General features: G+C 42.7%; 1 pseudogene; it reads left to right on the top strand.

The window, feature by feature from the left end:
• Positions 1-2,586: 2,586 nt before the first annotated feature.
• Positions 2,587-7,289, top strand: LOC105943364 (glyceraldehyde-3-phosphate dehydrogenase-like; annotated as a pseudogene).
• The last annotated feature ends 10,620 nt before the right edge of the window (positions 7,290-17,909 follow it).

Below are 17,909 nucleotides of genomic sequence, written 5' to 3'. Positions count from 1 at the left end.
TTACTCAAATGTCACCATGTTAAGTTGTCCTATCTTGACCACATTCTATGTAAAAAGGCTCTACTGAATCCAGTTACCAGCTTTCATGTTTGAGTTACAATCACACAATGATCAAACACCCATCCCTCCACCAGTGCACACTCCCCACCACCAATATTCCCAGTATACACCCCCTTTCCTACCCTCCCACTGCCTCCATGGCAGACAATTTCCCCAATACTCTTTCTCTACTTTTGGGCATTATGTTTGCAATACAAATACTGAAAGGTTATCATGTTTGGTCCTTTATCTACTTTCAGCACACATCTTCCATCTTGACTGATCCCTTCATTTTCTTAGTGATCCCTTCTCTATTCCAGCTGCCTTCTACCGTCAGCTCATGAGACAGGATTCCAACTATGGATCAATCTTCCTGGCCCTTGTGTCTACTGCCCTTGGGTGTCAGTCTCATGTTATGTTATTTTATACTCATCCAGGTAATAATTATCTTTTCACTCATATATTTTCTGTTCTGCTATTAGAATGGCAACTACATATGGACAGGTTCTTAGCATTATTTTTCTCTAGTGAATCACTCTCTTATTACATAAAATAATTACTCAGTACATGATAAATAAGAACTAAGCTATACATTTTATTTTTGCATGTGTTTAAACACTGATGAAATGAGATTTTATTTATTAACTACTGTGTGTTGATAGTTCTGAGCAAGTCAAAGGAAACCAAAGCCAACTAAAATGAACTGAAGATTTAAATGCATGGATTTATGTCACTATTCCACACTGGAATGACTAAAAGACACTTCTGCTGAGTGGTATTGTAAAACGAACAGTCATACACATTATTTTATTCTACTTGATGTGAAAGAATATCTTCTTATTCTTATTTTAAGGAAAGGACCTTAAAACAATGCAGACCAAGGCCCTCATTTTACAAGTGGAGAATTTTGCAAGGATCAGAGGACCCTGCTCCAGAGCTCCCCATCACTCTGCCCTTTAATCCCCTCCTTACAATGTCCTTTTCTTCTTGACAGTCAGGACCTTGTTAGGGAGTGGGGCAAAGTGTGCTATGAAAAGCAACTTTATAGCTCTGTGCTCTTATGATCATATTAGGAGGTGGGCTAGCATGAGCAGCCAGGAGGGAGCCGAACAGCCTGGTCTGCATGACTGCTCTGTATTTTAATGGGATCCCTGCTGGTCGCACCCTCTCCAGAGCTCCCTCACCCTGAAGGCCACTTAGAGGTCACCAAGCAGTTGGGGAAAAGAAAACAGTAATCTTAGAGGCCGGAGTGGAGCCGAAGACCCCCACCCAAAGCCTATGGCTCAGACAAGGCAGCAAAGGAAAGGAAGGAAGCCAGGGCTAGAACAGCAGGCATCCTCCTAAAAGAGAGGCTGAGAAAATTTGTTTTTGACAAAAGGGCCAGAGGCCAGGGCCTGCCATTCATTCTCAGCTGATTTGAGTCATTGTCCTTTGGCTAAGTTACAAAATATGATAGGATAAAGAAGATACTCATGTGTGACCGGCTTAACTTATAAACTTGCAAAGTATTTGTATTTATCCTAAAAACCTTTAGAGGTTTTTGAAAGCTCTGAGATAGCAAAGAATTTTATCACAGGATCAAGAATATATTCATGTAGCTCTGAAGTAGATGCATTACCCAGAGCTTTTATTGACTAGCACAGTGAGTTAAGTTCTATTCCTTTCTCACATAGCACTCCAAGTTTTACCTATACTGTCTAATCTTCAACCCTAAAAGGAAAATGATGCTAGTGACCCCTTATTTCAAATGAGGGAAAAGGAGTTTGAGCAAAGATGATAGTTTACCCGAGGTCATAGTCAAGGGGGTCATTAGGAGTACCACCCAGGTGACTTCCGGTCAATCTATGTTCTTTAGCACAACCGCAGTATTCCCAGGCTCTCAAATGTCACTATGTTAACTTGTCCTATCTTGACCACATTCTATGTAATAAGGCTCTACTAAATCCCTACGCTTCTATTATTCTAAATAAAGACAGAGCGGAGAATACAAATACAACCCATGCTCTCCATTGTAAACTCGGCTAAAGCAGCCAGTTGATACATGACAGAGTTGAGCTGAAAAGGAAGCCAGTATGATCTATAGCCTCTTGCCCAGAATATTCCAACAACAAAACAGACCTAGTTGTCTACCCAAGACACTTGTCTTCCCAAATCAAACTGACCTCAGTAGCTCTCCAAACAAGCCTGGCATGTCCATGTGTTTATATATACTGTCTTCCCTATCTGAGGCCCCAGAATAAATGTTCAGAGACCACTGGAGCCTTTTGTGAGTGCCCACAGATAACAAAACCCTAGCCAGTGCCAAAATCCAGTTACTGTTTTTTCAAAATAGTTATTAATAGTTAGATTTGGGGATCACATCTGGGATGCTCAAGTCTTACTTCTAGCTCTATGTTCAGGGATCACTTCTGGCAGTTCTTGGGGGGAACTTTGAGTGCTAGGGATCAAACCCAGGTCAGCCATGTGTAAGAGAAGTGCAAGGCAAATGTTGTAATTCTGTACTCTTTCTATGGCCATGGAGACGAACAAGTCAAGTCATTCTTAGAAATGGTAGAAGAGGTAGACTCTTTGGGTACCTATATCAGCAGATTGGTGAGTCAGATAATGACATATGACAGTTTAAAATGATTACTCTCATTTCTTTTTAGTGAAATGAGGCATAATTGGTAGTGGACTAAATGTGTCTCCTCCAAATTTGTTAAATCCCCAGCTTCTGATGTGATGGTATTTTGAAATGTCTGGTTCTGGAGATGATTAGAATCCTGTAACAGAGACAGATTCTGTGTGCATTCATTAAGAAAAGGCTGTGTGAATGCATATCAAGAAGTGACTTTTGACAAGCCAGGAAGAAAACTCCCCCCAAGACCTAAATCAACCAGCATCTTGAACTTGGTCTTTGAAGCCTCCGGAACTGTGAGAAATGAATGTCTGTGCTATAGCATCTGAGCTAACTAAGACAGTGAAGGTTGATAAGAAGTGGGGAGCTGCTGTTACAGGAGCAAAGAATGCTCTGCAAGTGGCCACGCATTGGGGGATAGAGGTTGAAAGAGCCCTGAGGTACATGGTACAGAATAAAGGCTGAGATTTCTAACTAGGGATCATTAAAGAAGACAGTGGGAAAACTGGTGTCAGAGACATAGTGGCATCCTAGAGCAGTGTGAAGGACTTCCTAGATCCTGGCTATCCAGTGTGAGACTCATCATCAAGGTGTGTCCATCTCCTGGAAGGTTCAACTGCTCTGAGTCAGGAGCAGAATTATGAAGTCTGGGGTTTTCTGGGTGAGAACCATCGAGGAGTTAGGGGGCAATAAAAGCTATTTACAACTTGATCTTGTCTGTCTCCACTCCTTAGCTCATAAATGCAAAAGAACTCTTGGTGTTTAGGAAAACCTAAAACAGCCTAGTATGACGCTTGTCATTTGGAAGGTGTGACTACTTCTCTTGCATTCTGTTGGTTTTGATTGGGCCAAGTAGAACTTTAAGAATACTTTTGCAGGTAGCTCTCCAGTTTTCCCAGCACCACTTGTTGAAGAGGTTTTCCTTGTTCCACTTCACATTTCTTGTTCCTTTGTCAAAGATTAAGTGGCCATACATTTGGGGGTCTGTGACAGGATATTCAACTCTGTTCCATTGGTCTGCAGGTCTGTTTCTAGCCCAATACCATGCTGTTTTAATTACTACTGCTTTGCAGTACAGTTTGAAGTTGAGGAAGGTGATGCCACCCATCTTCTTTCCCCTAAAGATTGCTTTAGCTATTCGTGGGGGTTGACACCCAAGGACAGTAGATACAAGGGCCAGGAGGATTGCCCCATAGTTGGAAGCCTGCTTTATGAGTGGAGGGGAGAAGGCAAATGGAATAGAGAAGGGATCACTAAGAAAATGGCTGGACGATTCAGTCAGGATGGGAGATGTGTGCCAAAAGTAGATAACGGACCAAACATGATGACCTCTCAGTGTCTGTGTTGCAAGCCATAATGACCAAAAGTAGAGAGAGAGTATAGGGAATATTCTCTGCCATGGAGGCAGGGGGAGGGTGGGAAAGGGGGATATACCAGGGATATTGGTGGTGAGGAATGTGCACTGGTGGAAGGATGGGTGTTTGATAATTGTGTGATTGTAACTCAAACACGAAAGCTTGTAACTATCCCACGGTGATTCAATATTTTTTTTAAATAATAATTTTGCAAGAATCAGGACCTCAGGCACTTGGCTGAGTAGTATTGGCTAGAGGTGGAGGTTACACAGTAGAGAGACCCTCATGACCTCTGTGCCATACCGAAAAGCATATCCCAAAGATGTTCCTCTGACATTTTCCTGTACATGTGATACATATATTCCTAAATTGTGTATGATTATCATTGTCCATCATAAATATATTTGAGATTACTGAAATATAGTTTGAGTTAACTTAAATATATACCTGACATTACTGAATACCAGACTATGTATAAGCTATATCATTACCACTCTGTCATTCCTAAAAATAAGCCTCATTATGCCTTCACTTTGAAGCTGTTCTCCAGTCTGGACCTTGGACATTCTTTTCAATTTAATTTGTTGCATTGTCAATAAAGCCCCTGTTTGCTATCCAGTTGTTTCTATATTTTTCTAGGATGACAAAGTTGAGGAGCTCTTCAAAAGCCTGTGGAATCCTGGTCAGGATGGAAGGTTTGAGGAAAAGAGGAAGTGGAGAAGAATTACCAGAGGAAGGAAACTAGAGGAAGTGGGGATGGGAGACATGGGAAGTTGGAGCAACTCAAAAATGAGCTCTGAAGGGGAAGTTGACATGGTAGTGGGACTAATGCTGTAATAAAGTGTGTCTAAAACTCAAAAAAATTATTAAAAGTCATAAAATATTGTATGCATTAATAAATGTATTGGAATTGATGCAAAAAAAAAGAGCTCTGGAAGAGGCTACAGCTTGGTCACACGCATGGGCCTGTAGGACCCAGGCTGAAGACAAGAGCACTGGGGAAAAAGAGGCAAAAGAATTGAGAGGCAAGATATTTATTTATTTATTTATTGCTTTTTGGGTCACACCCAGCAATGCTCAGGGGTTACTCCTGGCTTTGCACTCAGGAATTACTCCTGGCGGTGCTTGGGGGACCATATGGGATGTCGGGGATCGAACCCGTGTAGGCTGCGTGCAAGGCAAATGCCCTACCTGCTGTGCTATCGCTCCGGCCTCAAGGCAAGATTTTTAAACCAGAAACTAATATGGAGTTAAAAAGGAAATGGTCGTAGGCATTTCCAATGACTGCTCCTGGAAAGGGGAAAGGTGCAGTGTGAGTCTATGGGATCCATTTTGAGAAAGGAGTAGGATTTTGGGAAAAAGGAAAAGAGTGACTGAATGAAGCAATGAGGAGAAATATATTTTAGCTCTCAAAGGTTTTATGAGGAAACAGCCTTCTCTGAGGACAGTACAGGAAAAGCAGGGATCTCAGGGGAAAGCCAGGTTTAAGTAAAAACAAAAGGCATGAATGTTCAGAGAAGGAGCTCAGTTATAGGCTATCGGAGTGATCACAGACTGGCTTGCTCTCACTTCGTAAACTTAAACCCTAGAAGCATCTTATGTGGGCTGGCCCACAGATTCTGCTGGAAGGAAGAATGGGCTGACTGTTCTGATCCTTTGAGATTTTGGTCTACAGAGCTCTGGCATCCAGGTTGTCACACACCGAAAGGGTGAGTGAAAACAACAACAACAACAACAAAGAAATGACTGCCTAGGAGCCAGCGCAGAACAGGATGGAACTAAAGCTGGCGGTTGCCTGTCTGCTTCTGCTGAGAGTTTTGCTGACAACCCCAAATTCCTCTACCTGACACTCCAGGGCCATATTCTAGCTCCTTCCAAGCTATCCCGTCTTGTTTCCTATGCTCCACAAAGTCAGATTCTCTACCTGACAGGTCAGGCTCCCAGCCGTCCTGTCGAAACACCGCACTCATTCCCGACTCCTGGCCTCAACTCAGGAATTTCCTCCTGCTAGAGTGGCCTATTGTAATCTTTCCCCTGCCAGTTCTTTCCTGTCCGTTCAAGGTCAAGACCAGGCAAATTCATCCCCGAGCTTTAGCTGATACAAAACCTTCCTCTTTTCAAATTTTCTACAGCTTTTAAAATCACACCCTCTAGTGTACACTGTATCATGATCATCTTATTTATTTGTTGCTTAAGAAATGAAACTTGCTTTTCCGGATAAACAGTGATTTTCTTCTTCAGGGAAGGAATATATTTTCTATTTTCTGCTTCATTTCTTGCCTTCTTTCTCTCATATCCGGCCTCACATCCTTCTCTCTTTCTAACGGTAGGTTGCTTAAGTTCTTCTCTTAGCTTTATCTTTGTCCTTTGAGGGGTCTTCTGAGTTTGTGGGCTTCCTCTTGCGGACTCTCCCTTCCCCTTCCATTGCTGTATACTACTTCTTTCTTCTCTGTCTGACTTGTCCTCCTTCTTCTCTAGCATAGGATTAATAATTTAGTTCTTTTCTCTTTTTGGACTTTCCCCAGAATGTTTGCACCATTCTGTAGTCTTTATCTATCAAATTTCTGCAGTCCTATAACAATTCATCCCTCCCATGGGGATCAAGGGTCTCAGGTATATCACTGGTGCCAAGGGTGAGATATATTCAAAGCACAGAGTGGACAGCACTGAAAAAATGAAGTCCAAACTCTAACAAAGTATCTTAGAAATGTGCTGGTCAAGGAGGCAGGCTTTACCACAGACTGCTTGGTCCCCCTGGCCAAGGTCATCAGTGACAACTTTGGCATCATGGAGGGGCTCATGACTGCAATCCATGCCATCACTGCCACACAGAAGATTGTTGACTGCCCCTCTGGGGAACTCTGGCGTGATGGCCGAGGGATGGCTCAGAAAAATCAGCTCAGCCCCCATGAGCGCCGCCAAGGCCGTGGTCATTCCGGAGCTGAACAGGAAGCTGACCGACATGACCTCCGATGTCCCCACCCTCAGCGTGTCCATTGTGGATCTGATCTGCTGTCTGGAGAAAGTTACCAAATATGATGATATCAAGAAAGTGGTGAAACAGGCCTCACAGGGGCCCTTCTAGGGCAGCCTGGGCTATACCAAAGACGAGGTTGTCTCCTGCAACTTTAGCAGTGATACCTACTCCCCCACTGTCCTTGCTGGGGCTGGCATTGCCCTCAAAGGCCACTTCATCAAGCTCATTTCCTGGGACGACAATGAGTTTGTCTATATAACTAGGGTGGTAGACAGGAGTCCACATGGTCTCCAAGGAGTAAGCCATCTCCCTAGCCCCCAGGTCCACCAGCCCCAGTGAGAGCACTAAAAGGAAGAGAGAGGCCCTCAGCTTCTGGGGAGTCCTTCCCCCACTCATCCAACACAGAGAGCCTTCTGACCTCAAATTTCCACCCCAGACCCCCGAGAGACTGGGAGAGGCTTAGGGAGCCCCACCTCGCCGTGATATACCTGAAACCCTTTATTTATACCATCAATAAAGTGTACTGTGCCGGAAAAAAACAAAAAAGGAGGCAGGCTTGGGGTGGGAGGGAACCTGGGGACACTGGTGGTGAGTAGTTGACACTGACGGCAGGATTGGTGCTGGAACTTTGTATGTCTGATACGCAACTATATATAACCTTGTAAATCATATTGCCTTAATAAAAATGATTGAAAAAAATCATCCATCCACCTAATTATTTCTCCAGAGACTAAAGTTACTTTTATGACTCGGCACTGAAGTTTTCCACAAAGGAACTGAGCTTTTTTTTTTTCCACAAGGATGACCTTAAATTCCTTCTGATTCAGCATGTTGACATCAAACTCAGCATCTTTCTTTTGATATAAATTCTCCTCCTGGAGGATCCTTTTTCTATGAAAAATTGTTCACTTGTAACACTGTAAGTTTCTATTGTTTTTATAGCAAATAAAATCTCAATGCTTTAATCAATTAATTTTTACTGAATCACCCTGTGGTACACAGTTGCAAAGTTGTTCGTGATTGGGTTCCAGTAATACAGTGTTCCAACACCTGTCCCTTCACCAGCTCATCCCATTCACCAGTAAACGCTTTCTTATTATGCATGATTTGGCCTCTGCCTATTTCTTCAGCTTCGCTCTCCTTATCCTACAATTTAGATCCAACTATACTCAACTTCTCTAAGTTTTCCAAATCAAATATCCAGACTTCTAACATGCTGCTCTTTCTCTTTGGCTGCTGTTCCTTCCTTCTTTATCTAGGGAAACTTTTTATTTTTTATTTTTGAATATTTTGAATCTTAATTTTTTTAATTGAATCATCATGAGATAAAGTTACAAAGCTTTTATTATTGATTTCAGTCATACAATGTTCAAACATCTATCCCTCACCAGTTGTACATTTCCTACCACTAATGTCACCAGAATCCCTCCCCCCAGCCCCACCCCACTGCACCCATTGCCTCTATGGCTGGCACTTTCCTTCCTACTCTCTCTCTACTTTGGGGCATTATGGTTTGCAATACAGATACTGTGAGGCCATCTTGTTTGGTCCTTTGTCTATTTTCAGCACACAGCTCCATTCCCAAATGATCCCTCCAACCATCATTGACTTAGTGGTTCCCTTGTCTACAGCACTTGGGAGGTTTCATATAGGGAAATATTTAGGATCAGCATGAATGTCATCTGGCCTCTGATGTATTTTACCTGACTTTCTAGACTCTGGTCTTGCACTTTACAAGCTATGTGTATACTAATTATAAAATATGTAATGTTGCATTTCTTTCCACAATCATTGGATTGCACAGGATCTGAGCTTTGTTTATATTCTATAAAAGCAGTTTCTAGTGATCATATCTGCTCATTTAATGAATTTTAAATAATGAATGTATTAGTGAATGAATGAATTTTTCCAAGTCCCCAAGGCTTAAATACCCAGTTTAGATTTGATGTTTCTCTGGCCTTTGCTTTTGATTCTCTCATTTTGTTGCTTTTGATTCTCTAATTTTTAAGCAATTAGAAAATGGTGTAGTTTGGATTTTGACATTGTATCTAGACTTCTTGAATAAAACATACATATCCCAGCTAGGAGGCTATACCCCTCTTTCTTTTCCGTGAAGTTGGATTCCTGTAATAATGCTGGATCTGAGAATACTTTCCAGAGTCGAATTAAAAATCCATCCTTAGCTCCTTTTTTTCCTCATAGAACCAAACCCAAGATGCAGTTCTCAGGATCTGCCATAATTTGGAAGTAAGCTGCTGTTTCATGATCTCACCTCAGTTTCCAAGAACTGCAATACCAACCACACTTTCTTGTATTCCCATAGCATTTGCTTTCCTTAAAAAAGAAAAAAAAAAAGTCCAGGTAGTTATTTGGCACCTGCCATTTGAGATTTCATTACTTTCTTTTGCTTTTGTAATCCCCCCAAATTTTGGATCTTGAATAGCAGTAGTACGTTCCCAGATTTTTTGTAGGATGAGTTTAATTCTCTGAGATTTTCAGTGACTTGCTTCAGATGGCACCCATTTCACAGATTCTTCAGTTCCTGATTGACATGCTAGGGGAAGAATTCTTTCCTTATGTCCTCTTTTGCACATTGTTTTAAATTCCTTGGGCATAGTTATCATGTGAACTTGATCTTGCTAGTTGATGGAATGCAGATTATGACTTAAACTTTCATACTAAAACTAAGGGGCTGATCTACCAGCCTATGGAGAAACTAGCTAAAACTAGCTAACAGACATTCAATGTGAACATCTCTAAATCGTTTTTTAGGTTCTGTGCAAAACGTAAAAGGAAGAGTTCTCAAAAGAATTATGACATCAAAATTAAGATTGCTGGCTTGACTCATTAACCATCACTAATTGCTCATCCTTTCCCACGATTATGGGCTTTAATTAGCTCGATTCTCAGATGGTGCAAATCCATGATTTATCAACTTGATTATCCCTCTTAACGTTTGGGATTTATTAGGTGCAGGCCTGTCTTTCAGTTACAGTTTAATTGTGTTAACTGCAAATGCAATTAATTATGTCACCTCTGGGGAAGAATTTCACAGCCACATTTGGGGGAGGGTGGTAAGTCCCTTATTAAACTGGTATGTGTCGAAATTCTCCAGAGAAAGCCCTAAGTCTGTGTTTTTTCGGTCAGGCTTGACCATATCCATCTTTTTTACGCCCCCCACCCCCCCTCCGTTTCTTTCTTTCTTTGGATGACTATTCATCAAAGCGATTGGTAGCTGCTTGCTTCTTGCGATTCAATTGGGGGATATTAGCAAATGAGAGTCGTTTTACTTCCTGTCAGAATCAATGTGCCTTACCTCTTGCATTACGTTGTAGTACCTGTTCTCTAGACTTGATTTGCTGCTGCTTTAAGCTCTCCATCAGGTCCTGCGTCCAGGTTCTGCCCCAGGCCAGCTTCCTCGGGAAGCGCCCAAATGCCCCTTCCTGCTTGGAGCTTTAGCTCAACTCCTGCCTGTAGTCACTCTGGGTCCTCACATAATAAATCACCTAAACCTGTTTCTCAAACAAGGTCAGATTGTGCCGCAGTTCTTAACAAAGGGGGCGCGGCTAGCGGGAAAGGCATTGAAACGTCCCTCTTTAGGTGCAGTTCTCAGGGTAGACCGAAGAAAGGACAGAACGTGCTCTGTGGTGGGGTGGCGGGGTCTGGGGGGCAGAGCGCCCTGCTGGGACGGGGGAGGGACTCTGCTGGGGAGAAAGTCCTTTTGCTTTGTGGCCAAAGAATCTTTGCAATGTTGGAGTGGGTTTCCATGCCATAAACCTCGGGGGCATTTAACATATCAAAAGCAAATAAAAATGACACCCAGATGGCTCACTTCTGAGGAGCCTTGTGCAGTTTTGGGAATCATCCATCTCTGCGGTTTTCCGAAATATTCTAAGTATATATTCCCGATTAAGCGCTCCGTTCTCTTCTCCTTTCAGCCCACCGCGGTCTAGGCTGACCAGAGGACTTGGTCCCGTCCGCAAATGCAGAGACCCGGCCTCACGCTCAGGAGTCACTTAGGATTTTCTGTGGTGCAATTAAGCATCTGCAGCGCCCCGCAGCCACGGAGGCGCTGTTTATTCAGCGAAAGTGCCCTGTAATTTATTTAAAATAATCCATCTTTCACAAATAAAGGGGCCATTGATGGCCCACACCCCCAGCCTGCATGCCTCTGCTGAAAGGCCTCCTCTGGATGTTTGGCTGGTCACAGCTAAATACCTGACAAAGTGATTCAGGCCCTTTCTTTCCTGCTACCTCCTCCCTTTCATTTCTTCCTCCTCTTGAAAAGATAAGACTTTGCTAAGCATGCTTGTTTTCTTTTACACCAGTGATCAGATAAGCTTCCTCTCCCTCATTTTTTTTTTTGAGAGAGACACACAGTCAGAGACAGAGAGAGACAGAAAGAGACAGAGAGAGACAGGATGACAGAGAGAGACAGAGAGGGAGAGAGGAACACTGACCATTAAAAATGATGAATGCCAGCCAATTCGATCATCGCCCAGTGGAGGTGCCAGGCAAATGGGGATTTAGTGCAGCCTCAGAACCAACTTCTTTATGGCCTCAGCTAATGAGGAATCACATTAGGCTTTTTACTGTCCATGAGTTGATTAGCTGAAAATGAGATTATGTCCCTGGCACAACACACACCACAAAGGGCCCTTTCTTTTAAAAATCTTCCAGTGCCAGGATGCTGCTTGTCCTCGAGACTGTTATTTTTCCCCAGGTTTTCCAGAAAATGGTTGGATGGGCTCAAGTGCGGCCCTGCTGCAGAGGGAGAAGTGAATCTCCAAAACAAACAGGTCTGTGACCAACACAAAGACAATGGTGATGAGGCGGATTTTGCAGTGAGGGGTTGAGGATCAGGCTGACTGCAGAGAGCTGGCCAAGGTGAAAAGCATGCGGGGATTCCAAAGTAAACTTTCCTAAGTGGAAAGAAGGACTCTCTCTCCCTTGCTCTGTGTGACAGGACCCACCACTTACTCTACCGAAGCCACTTTCCTCGTCTGCACAGTGGAATGTTTTATAGAAAGATTAGAATAGAAGATGTTTGTGAAAAGAACATATAGCATGGTGTCTTTGTGTCTTGGTGTCTTTTCAACACAGTGGTCCTCCCCCACCCCCTCCCGCAGTGTTGGGCTTCTTAAGGGTGCAAACACATTCTGTTCAGTACTGGACCAACAGCCCCGCCACCTTCTAAATATCAGTGGCTCCCCCTCAAACTGACAACGGCAACAGTGCTTTCCCTATCCATTTTCCTCCTTCGTCTCTCCACTTCCACTACCATGTTGAGGTAGTGGGACTTCGCCAACATTCTAATTTCCAAGCCTAGAAAAGTGCTTGGGGAGATGTTGGAATGTGATACTGGGAAGCATTCTTAGTGTTAGTTTTGCATCTTTTCTCTCACTGGGATTTTGAGCAACTCCGTACCTCAAATATGGGATTCTGAAGCTGGCCTCTACTCTTTCACAAAGTGGGAATAATATCCCAGCCCTGGTGCTCTCCTGGACTGCCAGGCTAGGGCCCATCAAGACTAGGTAGAGATCAGAGGAGGTCTTTTCTGTGCATCTTGGCATGAATGTTTAAGCACATACACATGAACAAATGAACAAAGAGCCCTTCAAGTGCACATGGATGCACATGAACCACACACACTGTTCACAAATGCACATATAGACATGGACACATATTCATAGGACCCAGAAGTATGTGCACACACAAAATAGACACACTCACCATGAGCATATACACAGGTACCAGAGACAACTCATGCACACACATATAGACATGAACACACAAATACACAAGGGTATACATGCATAAACATAGAGGCAACACACACAGATATACATGAACAAATACATCTCTGAGTTTTTGTTATTGTTCTCAAACTCTGATCTCTCCAAATTCCTTTGCCGTGTACTGAAAGAGTCTCCCTCCTAATGCACAGGGTAAAGCCTAGCTACACCCCCTTTCCCACCATGTGATAGTGGTAAGAGCAGAACTTTGGGGACATGAGGAGCAATGGTTGAGGACACGACGACAGAGCCTCAGGATGGGATTAAAGCCTCTGTAAAAGTCATGAAATAGCTTCTGCCCTAGAATCTTATCTCAGATTTCTGGCCTCCAGAATGTTGTGGTCCTTGTTAAATCAACCAGTGGACCAGAATGCACAGAGCTGGCTCTGGACTCTGCAGAGGAGTGGATAGGAGTCAGATCTGTAGTGATCTACCACCTGGGAATCTTCACTCTACATCTGACTCTCCGGTGCAGGATCCAGGGCCTGAGGAATCCTCTGAAGGAGGCTGCACAAGCAACATAACTTGGCAAGGATGGCAAGATTAAGAGGGACTTTCCTGGGTCCCTCAGCGGCTTAAAGGAGGTCATATGCCTACCTAATCCCTGTATGGACATCACAGCATTCTTCCTGGTTTGGCACCCACTGTCCCATCCCGTTGTTTCCTACTCTGACCCCAACATGGGAGGGGTCACCAATTCTGGAACTCTGCTGCTTCATGCACCTGACACACTATTATCTGGCCCACTGCTGTGTGGAGCTGATTGGCCAATCAGAGATCTGGATTGGTACCGATGGACGCTGTCTCCAAGATTGCCAGATAATACAGCATGCTCAAGGCTGTATCCACTTGCTCAGATGAGCCTCACCCATGAAGGAACCGACAGAAGAACCCAGGAATGTGGGACCTGTGGCTGAAATCTACAAGTCTGCTCAAATCGGGACTGGGCCTCCTCCACCCAGATCCCCAGTTTTCCGGTAGCTTGGCAGTCACACCCACAAACTCATCATGTAATCTCACCAACAGACAAGATCAGAAACTATAAAACAAGCTCCCAGAAGAGAGCGACACAATTTTTCCTGGAGCGTGCAGCTGCATTTGTGGCCGCACAACCTCTTTATTTTTATTTCTTTTTTTACCCCACATTGTAGAGCCTGGCAAGCTACCCGTGACATAGTTGATATGCCAGAAACAGTAACAACAAAGTGCTCTTCGTGTTCCTGGAGTGGGTAGACACCATCGGGCTACACTAGCACGTGACAGGGACAAATGAAGATGTTACTGGCGCACGCTCAAGCAAATCATGAACAACAGGATGACAGTGATACAGTGATTCAAATAAACTCATTATTAATTTATATAGTTTCAGAATGTTTCTTTAAGAGGCCGTGTTTCTGTGGTTGGAGAGTTAGTACTGGGAGCAAGGTGTTTGCCTTGCATGTGACTGATCCAGATTCCAACTCTAGCACTTCATAGGGTCCCCTGAACACTTCTAGGTCTTGACTCCTGAGCACAAAGCTGGGAGTAGCCCCCAACCATATTGGGTGTGGTCCCAAACTGCCTCTCCTCAAAGATGCAGCATTTCTTCTACAAAGTGGAGAGAACACCATCAAAGACCACACGTGACTGTGAACACCTGCTATGTGACCTGGAAAAGAAATTACTCACAAGCAAATGCTCAATCTTATGGCAAGAAGCCACACATAGGAACTCTGCTATTCACTGTTTCTGCTCATTTAACCTCTAAACAGAACACCATTGATTCTTCAGCATTTTCTTAGATTCTTCCTCCCGTCCTCATCTACAACTTGACCTCAATATCATCCTGTCATATTAGTGTGTTAACTTTATCTTATCTCACTCTTTTCAGGCCAAATATTGCTGTGACTATTTTTTTTAGAATTTTCACCTCCACTTCATTTTCAGGACTCCCAGTCTGATAATAAAAATCCTCTGACCATAGAACTGTAACTTTCTATCAAAATTATACAATTCGTCCATCAACGCCCTGATGAAAACAAATAGCAACTTTAGTGAACAGAACCTGGACATATTAGGAGTCAAAATAATAGAATAGCTAACCATTCTGATTTAGAGGTTAACTATTGAGATTCAGGCTTTTAAATTTCCTATTTCATATGTTTGAGACGCAGCTCCCCTGTATATTAAAAAGGCCTTAATAATAACTGCACTAAATGAGCTATTATCTTACATGTAAAAATAAATGCTTTTTTTTTTCGCTTTTTGGATCACACTCAGAGATGCTCAGGGGTTACTCCTGACTCGTGCTCAGGAATTATTCCTGGCAGTGCTCGGAGAGCCGTATGGGATGCTGGGGATTGAACTCAGGTCTGCAGCGTGCAAGGCAAATGCCCTACCCGCTGTACTATCACTCCAGCCCCAATAAATGCCTTTTAATAATATGTCTGTGTGTGGCATATAGAGCAAAAACACCAAAGTTAGAAGTTATTATTATCATTGTATTATTCTGATTCAGAACAATTCTGTACGATGAGTTCCTGTTTCTAGAAGAAAATTTGGAAGCACGGGGAAGTGACATTGAAAACTAGAGTGTCTACTGTGTAAATCTAAAAGCAAGGTTAGGTCTAATATGGTGTAGATGCTTTCAGCTAATATATTCACTTCTTGGTATTTTACTATGTATCAGAAAATGTGATAATTTTGCCAACTTTATTGAGATACAGATTGCCTGGTTATTTGTTTGAACATTATTCTGGGTGTGGGTGTTTCTGGACTTACTAGCTGTTTAAAGTGCTACACATAAACTGATTTTGCAATGGAGCTCCTGTGAGTGTTTCTGGATGAGATTAACATTTGAGTTGGAAGGCTGGATATACCAGATTTCTCTTTGCAGGGTGGGTGTACTTTATTCAATCCATTAAAGGCCTAGTGAGAAATAATTCTCTCTCTGCCAATGCCCCATCTGGGACTTTGCTCTACTCCAGTTTTTGGACACAGCTTGGGCTGGATCATGCCCATTGGTTCTTCTGGAGCTCAGTCTTTCTGCTTGGACCATAAATATACATTGGTTGCTCCTGGGTTTGGATTCCACAACCACCCCTAACATGAAATTTTTTTTTCTGGCAAACCTCTGGAAAACTCTATTACCAATTTTAGTAGAGAGTGGTACAAGAGTGGAACAGGATGTTAAGGATTAATTTTCTGAATTGGTTCTGGAGTTTCTGAAATTGACTCTCTGATGAGATTTCAAGATACTGATGACTGTTCCAATAGTTAAGAGGGATGTAGTGTGATCACCGAAAGTATATGAAGGGTCTCCATTAGATATTCTTGATCACCCACTTAAAGGAAGCAAGTAGATGGCAAGTAGTGTGTGTGTGTGTGTGTGTGTGTGTGTGTGTGTGTGTGTGTGCGTGATATTTTCCATCATTTTTGGAATACCAGAAAATGCCATGATGCTGACTGGCTGCTTACTGGCTGTTGAGGAATGGAAAAGAGAAATGAAAAAAGAATGAAATAAAATAAAAATGAATATTTACTTTTTTAATGAAAACAGAGAATTGCGAACTTGGGTATTCTCATTACTAGCTCAAATGTCACAGAATTATCTAGAAAACCTGTGTGTATTCAAGAACATCTTTTTCTTCTGCTAGTCACTGGGCAAAAATTTATAAAATTTCAATGTGGACTCAGACTCTCATCCTGCACTGAATTTGCTAGTCATTCACAGAGTTACTATTTCAAAATATTCCAAGATATTAACATTTACTCACCACATCTACTATCATTTTCGCCTGTTATCATAACAACCTCCTGACAACATCTCAGCTTCATTCACCTGCATTTGTTTTCACAATAGCAACCATTTCAATCATGTTAAAATATAATCAGAGGGGCTGGAGTGATAGCACAGCGGGTAGGGCGTTTGCCTTGCACTCGGCCAACCTGGGTTCGATCCCAGGCATCCCATATGGTTCCCCAAACACCACCAGGAGTAATTCCTGAGTGCAAAGCCAGGAGTAACCCCTGATCATCGCTGGGTGTGACCCAAAAAGCAAAATAAAATAAAATAAAATATAATCAGAGCATGCTCCTAATCCTTTAACTCTACCTATGTTCAGAATGAAAATAGTACTTCTTTCGATGGTCTATGAAGCCTGTTGAATTGCCATGAGTTGTCATGGAAAATCTTACTCAGCACATTACTGAGGAAATAGCTAAAATGGCTAGTTTCTAGCTCCTGGGTTCTTGGGCTTGGCAAGTGTGAATAACACTTCAGTCACTGTATATACTTTGCGTTATGGCTCTTTATTTGTAGCTCACAAGAGATCATTAGTTACCCTTCTTTAGAACAGGGACACCAGCAGCTCTTTGCCAGAAACTCTCAGTTGGCAGTTATGACTCCTGTAGTTTCACAACACTTCCTTCTCCCAGTAGCCTTTTTCTCTCCCAGCATCGCCATTCCAGCTGCTCACACCCTGTGCTTACGTATCTTGCTTGTCCGTACCCCTGTTGTCTGGCTAATTATGCCCAGTATTAAGGCAGGTGTGGAAGCCAATCAATATGATTTGGTACACCAAACAACCATTCAGGTCACGTGGACAAAGACCACTAAGATTGCCTCTGATGTGCATCACCCAGATGGATATACAAAGGCCTTACCTCCTTCACTACAAGAGGTGGTTTCAATATTCTTCCCCCACAGGGGCTGGAAAGTCTTAAAAAAGTGACTTGCTTCCTTGACTGACCCTCAGTTTCTTCACCTATAATTAAGAGATAATGATGTTTTCTCCATAGCACTGTCATGGTGAGTAAACAGATCAATAAACACATCTTCCTCTCAAGTACTTGCCACAGAGTGTGTCTGACTTATGCTGGTTGCTTCTTTCCAAAGACATGTTGATCTGTCTCCATTGGCTTCTTTTTCTCTGTATGTGGAACTACAGTTTTGGAAGCATTTGTGCATTTGTGGATTCTGCCAGTTAATTAGTTTCATGCACCATACTGGGTGGCTTAATCCCCTTTCCTAGCACTCCTGAGACTCTATGAAATACAAGACGGCCATTCTTACCATAAAATTATATTGAGGAATTTAATGAACAGAAAATGCTATATACCATCTGTATTAAAATTAAGTATGTAGC

The sequence above is a fragment of the Sorex araneus genome, chromosome 5 (genome assembly GCF_027595985.1).
Source record: "Sorex araneus isolate mSorAra2 chromosome 5, mSorAra2.pri, whole genome shotgun sequence".
In the NCBI taxonomy this organism is placed as follows: Eukaryota; Metazoa; Chordata; class Mammalia; order Eulipotyphla; family Soricidae; genus Sorex; species Sorex araneus.
The sequence above is the reverse complement of the archived record's forward strand: the minus strand, read 5'-3'. Positions and strand labels throughout refer to the sequence as shown.